This window comes from Trichoplusia ni, unplaced genomic scaffold (assembly GCF_003590095.1).
Source record: "Trichoplusia ni isolate ovarian cell line Hi5 unplaced genomic scaffold, tn1 tig00003865, whole genome shotgun sequence".
Classification (NCBI taxonomy): Eukaryota; Metazoa; Arthropoda; class Insecta; order Lepidoptera; family Noctuidae; genus Trichoplusia; species Trichoplusia ni.
This window is the reverse complement of record NW_020800464.1, coordinates 42,605-55,598: the sequence shown is the minus strand read 5'-3', so window position 1 is coordinate 55,598 and position 12,994 is coordinate 42,605. Positions and strand designations below refer to the sequence as shown.

General features: G+C 40.2%; 1 long non-coding RNA gene across 1 annotated transcript; it reads left to right on the top strand.

Annotated features, from left to right (window-relative positions):
• Positions 1-11,264: 11,264 nt before the first annotated feature.
• LOC113508118 lies at positions 11,265-12,698 on the top strand. The gene is made up of 2 exons (XR_003401983.1): positions 11,265-11,464; positions 12,018-12,698. It is a non-coding gene; the product is annotated as an uncharacterized LOC113508118 (long non-coding RNA).
• The last annotated feature ends 296 nt before the right edge of the window (positions 12,699-12,994 follow it).

Here is a 12,994-nt window from a genome sequence, read left to right as displayed (position 1 = left end):
AAAGACCTTTTTGGAGATCTACCTCTGGTTTTCTTTCTCCCTAATTGGTTAACGGTCCGCACAGCCTACCTGTGCGGCCCTCACCGTTACAGTGGCGCCCAATCTTTACTGGCACAGGTACTTAGGTTGTCGCTTGGCTGCATCGCAGCGGTATTATTTAAATTCAACTATAATCTAATATAATAATTTAATTTAATGAACATAATATAATCTAACACTATAATTTATTAATAATTAATTAAAGATTATAATTAATGTTTAACTAAGAATCAATACTATAATTAATTAATTAATCTCAATAATTGTTCTTATTGGTTATCCTTATAACTGATACTGTAATTATCAAAATATTTCATTAATTCTGTAAGTCTGTGTTGTAACACTCAACTGTGTAATTGGTTATAATCTAATCAGTTCCAATTGTTAACTACCACTCATTCGTTCTTGTTGTATAAAATGGGAACTCACCCAATCAATTTTATTCACCTAAGAAAAGCTGAGCTTGAATATGAGGTACTTATTAGGGGTGGAGAATCTGGCACTTGTATAGAACTTAGAAAACAAATAAATCAGCTATGTAAGAAATATTCTAGTGATGACATTCAGGAGTCCGGTTTGGATACCCGGGAGGATTTAGATGCTGTAGAACTTACCTTGTCAGAATTTCAGTCAAGTATAGTAGGAATTAATACTGAGGCCGGAGTATCCAAGGCCATATCATATAAGAACCACATTAGGTACAGGTTATCACGTATTACACCAACTAATTCTGAACTTATTACACGAAGAAAGAAACTAGAAGCTACATTCACCACTGCCACATCACAGCTCGCTGATCTTGAAACCAAATATAGGTCCCACAACAACACTCATACCGCTCAACATTCAGAGCCTACCGGCTCCAACATAACTGTTACTTGCACCAACCACATTCCTAATAAGCCAAAATATGATGGTAGGACTTGTGTACGCTCTTTTATTCAGAATCTAGAGGAATTTCAGATTAGTAAGAAAATCAAGGCAGATGACATGTTTAACTATGCCTATGAAATCTTTTCGGACAATGCCTTGCATTGGTACCGACATATTAGACCTAAGGTTAGCTCGTGGTGGAACTTACACAACTACTAAAAGAGGCCTTCGACTCCGATGACTATGACTACAGATTGCTTACTGAAATAAGACAGCGTACTCAAGGAGACCTTGAGAACATAACAGTATATATTTCCATCATGAACGGTCTGTTTAATAGGTTGAACTCAAGGCCAACTGAATCTGAAATATTCGATATTATCTCCCATAACTTAAAACCAATTTATGCGGAAGTTCTAGCAATCAGTAATGTGCAAACTCTGGAACAGCTAGAAGCGGTTTGCAAAAACTACGAAAAATATAAATCACGAGCTGCCCATTATCAGGAACCCTCTAAATCTAACCTCTCCTCCTTGGCACCAGAGTTCGCATATATCAAGACCGGAACCAAGTCTTTTGGCACGGCCTCTAATTCTAATTCTTATAACTACAGTAGATATAGCCGAGGTAATTTTTATAAAAAAGCTACCCCCACTTGGGAGGACCATCGGCCACTGAAGCCTATTTCTGCAGTTAACACAGGAGATGCTAACTCTTCACAAGGGGTTACCCCTTTCTGTCCTCGTTGTAGAAGCAACTCACACTCGCTGCGTCAGTGTGGCGCAGAACGTTTTCCTATTTGTTTCAAGTGTGGGGAGAAGGGGGTAAAATTCCCAGACTGTACTAAATGTAACCGTCCAAAAAACTAGCTGGCTTGGATTGTCGCGTTGGGAAAACAGATTATAATAAACTGAGTAAAGCAGAGTGGGAAGATTGGTTATCCTTTGTTTCTAAATTTTTCAATTGCTACTCCGTCTCGACAATCCAGAAGAAACCTAACAATGATACTAGACCATATGCAGCTATTCTAATAAATCACCTGCCTGTTTGTGGTTTGTTGGACTCTGGTTCTGCAGTGACGGTAATAGGTAGGGATTATCATAAGTTTTTGTCCAAGGAGCTAGGTCTAACCGTGCAACCTGTGGACAGTGAACAGACATTTGTCGCCGCTGGGGGACAAGTATTGCACTCTATTGGCCTCCTAAATTTACCAATTACATTCGAGGACAAAGTGCAAACTATCAGGGCTTATGTGGTTCCTTCAATAGACAGTCCAATTTTATTGGGCATGGATTTTTGGAACGCTTTCCAGATATTTCCTAAACACATTAAATCTATTTTTCTCATAAATAAAAGCGAATCTAACACGCAGCTTAATTCTAAATTACACCTACACTCGTTTGCCCAGTTATCAGAGACACAGAAAGTAATAGCCAATGATATTATTAAACAATTTGAAAATATTTCTTCTACCAGGAAGGGTTTAGGTCGGACCACCCTTATAACCCACTGCATCGATACGGGTGACTCTCCCCCAATCCGTCAACGTTATTACAGGATGTCCCCTGAAAAACAGCGGATTCTGGGAGAAGAGCTTGATGAGATGCTCAGGTTGGATGTAGTCGAGCCGTGCGAGAGCCCATGGTCCTCTCCAGTCTTATTAACACCGAAGAAGGACGGCAAACTTCGTTTTTGCCTTGATAGCCGTAAGCTAAATGCCATTACCAAGAAGGATGCTTATAATCTACCATACATTTCTGAAATACTAGACAATCTGAGAGACGCTAAGTATCTTTCCAGCATTGACTTATACAAAAGTTTTTGGCAACTGCCCCTTCAGGAATCTGATAGGAATAAAACCGCCTTCTATATACCTGGTCGTGGAACGTTTAGATTTAAAACTACACCCTTCGGTCTTACCAATGCACCAGCAACTCAGCAGAGAATGGTAGATAAGTTGTTCTATGGCCCCGAGTTTGAGAATAGGGTCTTTGCATTCTTGGATGACATTGTCTTGGTTTCCTCTGATTTCAATAATCACATCTCCCTGCTGACTAAAGTACTAAATAAGCTAGCCGACGCCAACCTTACAATTAACATGGAAAAGTGCAAATTCTTCCGCGACGAACTGAAATACTTAGGCTATGTAGTTAATGCTAAAGGTCTTCAACCTGACCCGGAGAAGGTCGAAGCTATTCTAAATTTCCCGGTTCCTACAAACCCTAAGGAAGTCAAAAGATTCTTGGGCACAGCCTCGTGGTACAGACGGTTTGTTCCCAATTTTAGCGCATTAGCAGCCCCGCTTAATAAATTAACCAGTGCTAGTAAAAAAGCCCCGCCTTTTCAATGGTCTCAGGAGTGCGATGATTCTTTTAAAAAGCTTAGAGAAATTCTAGTAACCGCACCAGTTTTATCTTGTCCGGACTACAGTTTACCATTCGAAGTCCACACAGATGCTAGCAACTATGGTATAGGTGGCTTATTGACGCAGACAAAGGACGGGGTCGAACATCCTATAGCTTACATGAGCAAATCCCTGTCTAAACAGGAACAAAACTATAGCATTACCGAAAGAGAAACTCTTGCTGTTCTCCTGGCTTTGGAACATTGGCGTTGTTATCTTGAAAACGGTTTGAAATTCACTGTCTACACTGATCACTCGGCTCTAAAATGGTTTCTGAAGCTACAGAACCCATCCGGCCGCTTGGCACGGTGGGGGTTAGACTTTCAACTTTCAACTTTGACATTAAACACCGTCGTGGTGTGACAATACTCTTCCAGATGCCTTATCCGGGCGTTCCTGTGCCACCTTGGTAGACACGGGCACTTCTCAGTCAAACCCACATACACGGACAAATGACAAGTGTACTTGAATATATATCAACGGTTGTCAACAACACCCGTCGTCGTTTCCGAACTATATAGTTAAGGACGACAGGTTATTCGATATGTCAAAAGCAAATTTACATTATTAGGGAGTTTGAATGGAAGGAAGTGATTCCGTCGGAATTAAGGCCGCGCATCATTAAGGAGAACCATGCTGAACCTACAGCGGGCATCTTGGCATCTACAAGACTTATAAGAGACTGACCCTACGTTACTATTGGCCCGGTATGCATAGGGACGTTGTGGAACGGTAACCTCGTGCGACACGTGTATTGCTCACAAACAGCTAATCACGCCCCACTAGGCCTAATGGGTAAACCAAAGGAGTGTTCACGTCCTTTCAGATGTGAGCATCGACATCGTCGGCCCGCTGCCTGTCTCTAGGCGACAAAATGCATACCTCTTTGTGCAACTTGCTGTTTCTCTAAGTACTGTCTATTGTTCCATGAGGAGTGCTAACGCTAAAACTATCTGCAAACTTTAGAGGACAATATATTCTTGGTACATGGTTCCCACAGTGCGTATCTGGATAATGGAACACAATTCACTCTATGAGATGAGGAATTTGTTCAATAAATACAAGGTACCTAATGTGCATTACACCCCTAGATACACCCCACAGATAAACACTGTGGAACGCTATAATAAAACAATAATAACAGCTATTTTACCCTCATAAATGATGATCAACGCTCTTGGGACCTACAATACCCAAGGTGCAATTTGCATTAAACAGCTCAACTAGTGAGGTGACGGGTTATACCCCAGCATTCTAGTGTTTGGTAGGGAATTGATTGCTGACGGTTCTCATACCAAATGCAGATGGAATGAAATATTTTCCAGCCGAGGGATCAGTATGCAGAAAACTGGGGGTTTTGTCTGGTGTCTTTGACCGAGTTCAGTCTGCATTGCTTCAGGCCTATTCAAGAAATGCTTGTAGTTACAACTTAAGGCGGAAGAAATTTGAATTTGATGTGGGTGATATAGTGTGGAAACGTACTTACTACTTAAGCGATAAGGATAAATATTTTCAAAAAAACTGGCTCCCAAATATGTCAAGTGTAAGGTTCCGGTAAGCATTCCACCTCTGTATATGATTTGGTGGAATGCAGGATAAACCATTAGGTACTTGGCACATTAAGGACCTAAAAGGGAAGGACCCTCGGTAGTCCCGCAGGCCTAGCTAGGCTAGTGTAGCTCACAATTGTGTTGCAACGATGCCAAGGGACTACCACCTTCACATGCCTTGAAGGCCGCCCTACGCCCATGGTTATGAGCGCATAGCCCTGTTTTCCAGACCCAGTGAACCCACCTAATTTAACTAACCAACCCGCACTAGCTAGTTTTCCCTCTTTGTCTCTATAGGTTGTATCAGGCGGACTGATGGTAGGCTTGAGTGTCCTGATTGCTGGTGTCTCTGCAGAGCCTGATGTCTGGGTAGTTCTACAATACCACTCCTTAAGCAAATCGGTTGGTGGAGCAATGTCTACACCAACACTATACCTAATAAATGTACTGTGTCACTGTTATACTTTTGTTGGCGTCGCCATGGGAATACTGTGGCCTCAGGGGGTGTCTATTATTTATTGCAGAGTAGGTCCCTGTGGTGACTACCATTAAACCTGTGTTGTCCAAACTTATTTCTTTTAAGAAATATTTCAAGTCGGTCCCTGGAATCAGGTGCCCGCACCGAATATTATTTATTTTATTTATTTATTCTAACTGGCGTTGTCCTTGCGAATGCTGTGGATCTTGAGGGATGATATTTTTTTTGCAGAGCAGGTCTCAAGGACAACTACCCTTAAAACTTATATTTATCTAATTGTTACCATAATACTAATTATGTTTAACTACTATAATAAACCTTATTATTTAAAAATCAATTGGCTGAAAGCTGATGGTTGTTGCATGTATCCTAGTTATTGAAAATTAATTAAGGTATTTTTCGTGCCCTTGTATCTCTCCTACTGGAACCCTTCGGGTCACACTATGACACGTCATACTTACACTTACACTGCAGACTCAAACTCCACCCTATTCACTTTATCCACTGGTTATGACTTTGTTCACCGAATAGGGACAGGGGAATGATAATTAGCTTAATTAAGCATGATGTTGCTGTAGTTTAAATGGAGGGCAGCGGTCAGTCCCTATATAGTGGTGATCGAGCGGTGAGATTCTAGCGGATTTTGTTGAGCAAAATCCTTTTTTTGCGGGGGGGGTACTGTAACGTCGCGTCTATGGCCAACTTACTAATTGTCCATGGACGCGGCGACAGTGGTCCACCCTAGTGCCTAAACGTCAAGATGTGAGAGGCTACGTCACATTCCCTCTCGATCGCCATAACTGGCGGCTGCTGCCACAACTCCTAAGGTGTAATTATACCCCAATCTTGGGTGAGTTCCTATGTATATTGCTAAACTAAGTGTGTGCCGTGTACGGGATAACCTACTTCATATTAATTTCACATATTTAATCCCATTCTGCTTGTTCTGTTTCGCTTGCCTTGGCCGACCACGCGGTCTTAGGTTATCCCATGCATGCGGGCTGCATTGCCTTGTTCTCAATAGTGTTAAGTGAATACTCAGTGTGCCTTCAGCTGTTACTAGCCTCCTGCCACCCCTTTAAAGGCTAAAATGAGCTCTGGATAGTGTAAGCACTTTATTGCATCAGCCTGAGCACGTGTCATTGCACCCATCTGCCTTGTAAACCGCTGCGATGTGTGAGCTTTCCCTTTCCTGCCTCTGTGCTGCCCTGGGGACCACTAGGGGAGCATCCACATCGCATGCGGGCCAACATCTTCGGCACCGCTAACCTACGCACCTCTATGCACGCTTCCAGGGGTCACCCTACGGGTTACCGCCGTCCCACTACCTTCTGCGGGTCCCGCTCTCCAGCCGGCAGCTAAGCATCTACTGGTGGCCGCGGCCGTTGTCACGCCAGCGACCCCAGCTTCTGGGCATCTTCAGCCGGCTACCGTGCCGCTCAGCCAGCCTCAGCCCGCTCACCGGGCCGCTCAGCCATCTTCAGCCAGCTTCCGTGCCGCTCAGCCAGCTTCAGCCCGCTCACCGGGCCGCTCAGCCATCTTCAGCCAGCTTCCGTGCAGCTTCAGCCAGCTTCAGCCAGCTCACCGGGCACCCTACGTGGACCCCCCAGGGACGGTACCCCCTCACTCATATAAAAGCGAGGACTTAATTACCTGTGCCACAAACCCGCGACCTAGCCGGACCTAGTCCTATTAAAGACCTTTTTGGAGATCTACCTCTGGTTTTCTTTCTCCCTAATTGGTTAACGGTCCGCACAGCCTACCTGTGCGGCCCTCACCGTTACAATTCATTGCTCTCGGCCAAGCTTAACCATGCTGGAATTCATGGCAGCCTGCTGCGGTGGTTCAAGAGTTACCTGCAATTTCGTACGCAGCATGTAACGTTAGGAGGCTATGAATCTGTACCATTTACACCTAGTTCTGGGGTTCCCCAAGGTTCAAAAGGGGGGGTGGGTCCTTTACTATTTCTAGTATTTATCAATGACTGACATGAAATATATTGTACAGTAACTGATGTTAGCGACTGCATAAAGCTTCAAAAGGATCTAGATGTACTCCAACAATGGTGTTTAGGAAACAGAATGACTTTAAATGTAAAAAAATGTAATTTTATAACATAGAAAATTTTAGACACCATATAGATGGAGCTCCGCTAGAAAGGGTGTCAGTTATCCGAGACTTGGGTATCATCTTTGATACATCCCTATCTTTCCATCAACACATAGATAATGTAGTACTTAAGGCCAAAAAAATGTTGGGATTCATTATCCGTATGTCTAAACCATTTCGTGACACTAACAGTTTCATTCTACTCCACAATGCTTTGGTGAGGAGTGTTCTGGAGTATTGCTCCACTATTTGGTCTCCGTTCTATTCGACTTATGCAGAAAGTATTGAATCCGTTCAGACTCGGTTTTTTAGGTATTTGAGCATATGAGATGGTGTACATAATACTATTCCTGAGGACACAAATAGGTTAGAGCATTATAAAATGAGAAGCCTAAAGAAAAGACGTGATATTGCTGACCTATTAATTCTTCACGAAATTATTAGCGGATCCATAGATGCACAAATAACTTTTTCAACTTCAGACTTAGGCAACGAGTTATGAGGCATCACCTTATATTTGATGTACCCACTTCTACTCTTAATACAACATTCAATAGCCCCTTTACACGTATGGCAAGGCTATATAATGAGATATCCATCATGTCCAGTAACTGTATCGATCTTTTTTCTATGAAATTTGCAGCATACAGGCACTTCTTAAGGGTGCGGTGAACGAATACTTTTCCATACAAACGTAATACCAAAATCATTGTCGCTACGAACATATCACCGAATGAAAGTTATGTTATTCGGATGCAGACGGTATTTATCTAGTTTCCTATTAAACTTTTAGTTTAAAACTTTTTAAAACACTATTTACGAAATGCGAGCGAATTCCATTTCGTATATTTTAACACCGCTAACAGCATGTTTTGAACTTAATATTTCTGTACTTAAAACTTTAATATTCTTAGTATCCTTTTAATAGGAACACAGATTATATAGTCTAGTTGCAATTTATCAAAAAATAAGTAGACAAATAATAAGTTTTCATTCATAATTTTTGGTATTACGGAACATAACCAAATTCATCACAAATCTGAAATGATATTGTCGCTGTCGCATGTCTCACCAACGTCCAACACGCTATGTTTGTGTGCGTGTACGCACTGCACGTCGCCGTGGCATGCGCTGGCGTTGGGTTCGACATTATTACTATTTTATTTCATGTTGATCTGAAGTATAATTGATTAAGACAGTAGTATTCCCATTCGCTACTGTGTGGCATCGCGAATTTTTTCAGAGAATAAAAAAAAAAAAGTTTTTTAGTCTATGGCAACTCACAACTAAATGTCACTTTCTTTTTTCGCGACTTAACGGCATCGTGGTGATTTTGTTAATTACACTTTAATTACGTTATATAAATAGTTTTTGGCATATTTCAAGTCGAAAAAGTATTGCCAAGTGATACAAAAGCCTTGAAAATACTGGCCAAGATGTTTAAAAGTGATCTTCGAGACTATAAAGGCGCTGCGGAGTTAATGCAGGATGCGTGTACGCAGCCCTTGCGCTAGGTTCATCGCCGTGGGATGGAACCCCAAATTACGGAATATAAACGATGGAACACTGACCCAGAACCTCAAAGAGGGGGGCCAACAGGTGAGGTTTTCTCTGATTTTAGGTTCAGCGAACAAGGACGCAAATATGATGTGAGATGATGCGAAATACTAAAAACATGCATGAACCGAGCGGGTCCGAGAGACTTTAGCTCGAAGATCGGGCTCTTCGCGAGACGTCGTAGCTCTGATAAACCCTACTGCAAAGTTCGGACCGCGAGCCCGCAACTTTGATAGTACACAAAACAACATGCATTACGTATAACCGAGCTAGTACGCGATGCTCCACGCTCGATGTTAAATGGGGGACGCCCCCAAATTACGGACTATAAACGATGGAACACTGACCCATAACCTCAAAGAGGGGGGCCAACAGGTGAGGTTTTCTCTGATTTTAGGTTCAGTCAACAAGGACGCAAATATGATGATGCGAAGTACTAAAAACATGCATGAACCGAGCGGGTACGAGAGACTTTAGCTCGAAGATCGGGCTCTTCGCGAGACGTCGTAGCTCTGATAAACCCTACTGCAAAGTTCGGGACGCGAGCCCGCAATTTTGACAGTACACAAACAACATGCATTACTACAAAGTTCGGGACGCGAGCCCGCATCTTTGATAGTACACAAACAACATGCATTAAGTATAACCGAGCTTGTACGCGATACAGCACGAAGATCAAAACTTCGTACGTGATACGACAGTTTTGATGAAGAACATACTATGTTCACTGGTTCTCACAGTCCACAACAAGAACCAATGGTGACACTCTTCGAGGTGGATTCGAGGCTCAAGATAGAAACAAGACCAATGTAACTATCAAGAATGTATAACAAAAGTTATAACCGAATACCACCTCTAAACCTAAGCAAGGACTGTGGAAAACATAAGTGGTCCGGCATCAAACCAAAGTGCTAGCACAGCAAGCTGGACCCAAGAGTGGTATGACACAACTGTGACACTCTCGCTGAACAGGACACAGGAAGGGTGGCCCCGAGAGGGTACACCATGCCATGCATCCAGCAGGCAATTGTCAACCAGGTATATGTAATATATCTAACTGTCTTTCATGTTGTGAACATACCACCACTAATGTACCTTAAAATACTTGAACATAACATTGTTTACATAAATAATATACATATAAATGAAATCAACAATATGTGTCAGACCATCAATAACTTATGAGTTAGGGGCTGTACAAATATGCACTCACAGTAAAAAATTCTATCTATATATATGTCTAAAGATTTAATATTCTTAAGACCACCAAACTCAACGGACAGATCAGATTTGTTCTTAACTGAAAACCAAAAATATATATAGAAAAATATTATAGTTTTCAAATAGTGGATATGGGAACCTTGGACCATCAATATCACATGTCTTGCACAGTCTTAAGATAAAACTGATTTCTTAGGGTTAATAACACCTAAACTCAGAAAAATTAATCCGCTTTGAAAATGTCATATACAGGACTTGGCCGGATTCTGCCCCAGAGTGTACAAGAACCAAAATAAAACCAATAATTATAAAAAAACGAATAAGGAATTTTGAAAATAGCTCAATTTACTGTAGCAGCGGGAGAAAAAAACATACAATAAAAAGATTTTCTTCGTTTGTACTCCACTCAAAAGTACCCTTAATGTTGCCGTATAATATTCACAAAGAACGAAGTAGGGAAAGTCCGTCACTATAGACATCGAGCTTAAAATGTAAAATGTTCATAAATAATTATAACTTACATAACACATATTTTTTTTAAGCTTTCTGATTTATTTAAATAAATGAAACCATAAATATTATTAAGTAAATAAAACTAAGTTCGCGTACAAAGGTAGATAGTCACTTTTGTGCTGACAACATTGAAGTGATGAATATCGAGCGTCTAATGTCAATGTCAAATCACATTCTCACATAATTTGTAAACAATAAACTGTCATTGCGCCGGTTTGTTTTTCGTTTATAAATATAATATGTCGTAGCCCCACGCGAGTGCTCCACTAACTAGTCGTACTGTGTATGCTTAAGGAAAATGGACCTTTTACAACCGGATCACAATCGGAGAACGTATCAGGAGACATGTTTTATCATCATTACCTCCCGATATGACTGTTCTTTTATCGGAGTGGTTAACATTCGAGGTATGTTGTAGCATCATTAAATCTTTTTTATACCTACAGCATTCATATTATTTAAATACCTATCTATAATCTCAAGACTAATAAAGATACTTATTTTACCTTCACAGCTATCATCTCATAGCCATGTCTGTGGTGCGTGTTATGACAAGATATCAAGATGTCTTGCAACGAATTCCAGGGAAAGACAACTCGGTCATATCAATGTTTGTTATGGCTGTAGTAAATCAGTTACACATGCCAAAAGACACGAAATTCTGGAGGGAAGCCTTCCTGCCTCAGTTGTATCACTGTGGCAGTACTTACATGATGACATGTAAGTAGTACGTTTTTAAATATCTACATGTGAATAATTGTTACAGTTTTAATAGTGTAGTCAAGACATTAAATAATTTAAACTTATTTGAAGTTCTAATTCAAAATGTTACAGGCTAGTCAATACAGTTACTGTAAAGTAATATTTAATGCTGATTTAATATTAATTATTATTAATGAGGAATATTTTCAATTAAGAATCAGTTAGGACAAGTATTTACTTGCCTTATTTAGATAACTAGTGATTTACTCTGACTCCACACGGATTTTACAAATCTTTGGAACTCTCTGTATTTCTGTGCTATAATATGGATGTATTATATACTTTCACCTTCCTCATTAATCACTCTATATATTGGTAAAAACTGTATGAGTATCTGTTTGATTGACAGAGATGAGATGGGGTATTTTATTTTGTAATATGTGTCTTGCTTTGATGTTGGCAATAAAATAATAATATTGTTATGTACATACATTTGAGTTTAGAAATATAGAAAGTTAAGCTATTGATTGTCAAGTGTGAGTGGTATTAGTTTCATCTTTTTTTTTTTCAGATTAGAGCAGCCAACTTTTTATGTCATGGTTGTTACATGAGAGCTAACAGAGAAGTGAGCCGAAGAATTATTACTGATTCCAACCGTTTTGATGCCTTAGGAGACCACCAACCTGATCAAAATATCCAAATACCAATTCCTCCACCACTTGCCCCACAACTTCATCTTGGCCCAGGTCAAGATGTTTCATCAATTGCCCCACCTAATTATAGATGTTGTGCTAATACATCTAGGCGATGCATATTTGATGGATGTCAGCAAAGTGCAGGTTATTTAGTGCCTACCTTAATGAAATCAGCTTTGCTGTTTTATAATAAGCTATATGCACATTCTAATGAATGGGAGTTATTATTGGAGAACTCAAGTTTAACAAATACTTTCGCAGCACTTGAAATTAAATGAAATCATCCTCTTCTATGAGGACCTATTAAATCGAGACATACGTCAAGGCGTGAATATTACACGTATTTTTTATATGACGAGCTTCCCTCATTTGAAGACTAACCTAGAAATGGTATCTTAAGTTATTGGTGTAATTGTGTATCTGGCAACCGGACTGTTGGATGTTGTGCTCACATTATGACAATTCTTTGATACTTGGTATGGACGAGATACCAAGAAGCTGTCTTTTCACCAGCCGCGTTTTATAATGTTTTATTAATATTAAATGTTTCAACAATTTAATTTCTTTTATTTGCTGTCTAATCCAAAATGTTATCAGTAGAATAATATTGTGTAATATTGTTCTAACTTCCAATCAATTGATTTACTCAAATTGAAAAATAATGCTGCTCTCAGTGTTCAAGAGATTGTATTATGAATATTAAATGTCTAGATTAAATATTTATATACCAGGAACATAAAAGTGCTTTAACCATAGTTTAACTTTCAACCTTCATAACTCTTGTCAGCGACTGCTGAGCATAATAAATCTTTTTTATTCTTGTTTCTGACGATGTTTACTATTAATTGACGTA